We start from the raw sequence: 3,710 nt of genomic DNA, 5'->3' as shown, positions 1-3,710 counted from the left end.
CTCTGGATCTTTTGTATCTGTTCCCGGCTGATAGAATCAGCGATTCTATCTTGAATTTCTCTAATAGTGTCCCAACTCAATGTCAATCAAAATATATGTCGTCATAGAGTACATTACTTATTATTTAAATCAATTTTACAGTTAAAATGAATATTAGATGGATAAAATGTCCAGGTTAATTTTGTGTTTGAAGAAACCCAAGAAAATTATATATATGTGTGTGTTATAAAAATGATTCCATGATGTTATTCCTATTGTATTACAGAGCATCAAACACATGAAGGAAGGAATCTTTACAGACTGATGGAGGGACACGTATATTACGACCATGTGCAGGGACAACTACACATAACCAACAAGTCTGCAGGTGATTTTGTGGTTCGGACAACCAAGGACCTTGCCATAGTACAAGTACTTCAGGATAACAGCTGGACCCCGAACATGTCTCTGTTGCTGGATTTCTACTTTTCTAGAGTAGTGCCATTAATTCAATAGTTAATATATACAGAAACTAGAAACATTTTGTTTGTGTGACTTCAATATCCCATCAACGACGTATTGCTGCTAGTTAAGTATAATGTGACTTTAATATCACACCAACAGCTATGCAAAACTAAGGCCACATTATACATTATATGATTAATGACCCTGACTATAGCTTTCAGCAATTTCTGCGATCATTGGATCTTGAAAATTTACCCGAATGGACCAGACTTAAAAAATCTGTGCTGATTTGTCTGAATTGCTGTGGAATATGAGACAATATCTCAAAATTCTTGATTCTCCCGTTCACCTGCTCTACTTGGATACGTGATCTAGCAATTTTCCTACATAGCTGTACTTCCACTAGTGTGTATGGACCCTTTTCTTTTAAGAAAGGAGGGATGTTGAGATGCACTCCTGATGGGAGGAGGGAGTGAATTGTAAATCCCTGGTCTGCAAGGATCATATCACCTGCAGAAAGCTGAGTCAACATTTCACTATGCTCGACTATAGCGACATCAGAGGTACTGCCTGGATATAAATTACTTACAATTAGGAGCTACCCCTGTGACAGCCTTCACAGTGTGCCTGTTTTTGTAGGAACTATAAGTCTTGGCCTGGGCAAACATATCCTGACCTGGCACATCCTGTGTTACCTCTGTTGCATCAATACCAGGCGACAGCAGTTAAAGTCGCAACAAGAGGCCCATGGGCCTTAACGGTCATCTGACTATTAGTACAATACAACATAGTCGTTTAAAGATTTTAGTCTATATGCCGCCCGTGACCTTAAATGAAGATCAAGGTCCCTTCATCTAAGCATCCTACATGCCCAATATCAGTACCCTTGGCCTTCTGGTTCTTGAGAAGTCATTTAAAGAGTTTAGCCTATTTGACCCCCGTGTCCTTGAAAGAAGATCAAGGCCATTCATTTGAACAAATTTGATAGCCCTTCATCCAAGCATGTCAAAGGCCCAATATCAGGTCTCTAGGCCTCTTAGTTATTCACAAGAAGTTGGTTAAAGGATTTTAGTCTATTTGACCCCTGTGACCTTATATTAAGGTCAAGGTCCTTCATTCGAACAAACTTGGTAGAGGTCCTTCACCTTCATCCCAGCATGCAGAAGGCCCAATATGAGTATCCTGGACCATTTCGTCTTGAGAAGAAGTCGTTTATAGATTTTAGCCTATTTGATTTATTTAAACAAACTTGGTAGCCCTTCATCCCAGCATGCCACAGGCCTTATATCAGGTCTCTAGGCCTCTTAGTTATTCACAAGAAGTTGTTTAAAGGATTTTAGCCTATTTGACCCTGTGACCTTGAATGAAGGTCAAGGTCTTTTATTTGAACAAACTTGGTAGCCATTCATCAGAGCATCCTACAGGCCAAATATCAGTACCCTGGGCCTTCTGGTTCTTGAGAGGTCGTTTAAAGATTTTAGCCTTTTTGACCCATGTGACCTTGAATGAAGGCCAAGGTCATTCTTTTGAACAAACTAGGTAGCCCTCCATCCCAGCAACCTACAGGCCAAATATGAGTACCCTGGGCCTTCCGGTTATTGAGAAGAAGTCGTTTGAATGAAAAGTTTACGCACGACGGACGGTGCATGATGACAATAGGTCATCCTGACCCTTCGGGTCAGATGCCAAATATGAGTACCCTGGGCCTTCCGGTTATTGAGAAGAAGTCGTTTGAATGAAAAGTTTACGCACGACGGACGGTGCATGATGACAATAGGTCATCCTGACCCTTCGGGTCAGATGATCTAAAAACTAGAGGGCATGGAGGATTTGCATTTTAGCAGGAACTGAATTTTGTTTTTAATAAAACCTTCAAAAACACAAAGGATAAATATGCGTTGTGATTATGTTATGCACTGTCGCTTTGCTAGTACAAAATCGTTTAGCAATGTCTAAATATGGTGGATTTAGTTTTAGTTTTAACATAGTCATTAACAGTTGGTCAGTCCTTGAAAAAATTGCAGGTATCCATCCATCAACGATGGTAAGAGGAAACATCTGGAGTGTTGTGTCAATGACCGCAAACATGTCTGCCTTCAATGATGTGTACATCAGCATCTAAACAAATGTTTACAGTTAACAAAATTGTACAACTGAGTTGTCAAACACCGATTGACTATGTTGATCAGGTGTTTATAAATGAACTGAAAATTAAAAATTATTTTTATTAGTTTAAAGATGCTCCATCGCTGACAAATGATAATTTTTCACTATCAAAAACATAAGTACAAAAACATAAGTAGACGATTTAGTATTTTTCTTCGGTTACAAAAGTTACTTACTTTACACAATTGTCACCATCGAAGAGTTTGAGCTTCTAATTTTACTTCAAGTTAAAAATATGAAAAATAATTAATTGCATCCCGAAAAAATTCCGTGACACTATATCCTATAGGGAATGAAGTACTGATTGCGCATGCACCAAAGGCAAAATCAATTACTTTATATAATTTTTTGTGTCAATTAGATACATATATACACAATTAAACACCAATTATTGTTCAAGTGATGAATATCTTTTATGTTCTGTCGGCGATGGAGCATCTTTAAGCACTATATACCAGCTATTTAAAGATTTGTAAGTAATGCTCGTACATTTACTTGTATCAATATGTACTTGTTCTGAAGATTTATAACCAGAAATGTGTAAATATTACATAATAAATGTTGGCTCATTAATCAGAAATTGTGTATGTCTATTTTATAATTCTTTATGCCAAAGTATAATTTAGGTGAAAGGTGGTGATTCTTACAATGTAAATTCATAATATTACTTGGCTAACAAGCTTCGTGAACATTCCTTAACTTCAAGGAATTCCTTAATTTAATATTCTCCATAGGAAAGCATTACAGATTTTAAGGAAGGCTTCTTAACTTTAGGTTTTTTCCTTAACTTCAGTAATGCTTTCTTTTTGGGAATTTTTAGTTAAGGAATTCCTTAAAATTATGGAAAAATCTTAATGTGCATGAAACTGGACCCAGATGAGTATTGTGGCCCTTTGGGCCTCTTTTTCATTACATCGTGTTACTCCTGCATAGCCCCATCACTCAAAAAAGGCACAGGAGCCATGGGAGTTGATTTTATAAGTAGTTGAAGGGTTTTTGGTTGTACCACTAATCTTCTGTATGGCCTTGATAACCAGGTGCTGACTGGTTTTCCCTCAGGTACTCAGACTTTTGTCCTTTTCTTAAAACCGTAAATGACC

At 37.5% G+C, this 3,710-nt stretch overlaps 1 pseudogene; it reads right to left on the bottom strand.

Moving 5' to 3' along the window:
* Positions 1–639: 639 nt before the first annotated feature.
* Positions 640–2,562, bottom strand: LOC138334549 (uncharacterized; annotated as a pseudogene).
* Positions 2,563–3,710: the final 1,148 nt, after the last annotated feature.

Source organism: Argopecten irradians, chromosome 11 (assembly GCF_041381155.1).
Source record: "Argopecten irradians isolate NY chromosome 11, Ai_NY, whole genome shotgun sequence".
In the NCBI taxonomy this organism is placed as follows: domain Eukaryota; kingdom Metazoa; phylum Mollusca; class Bivalvia; order Pectinida; family Pectinidae; genus Argopecten; species Argopecten irradians.
Note: the sequence above shows the minus strand (reverse complement) of the source record. Positions and strands in the feature narration are given on the sequence as shown.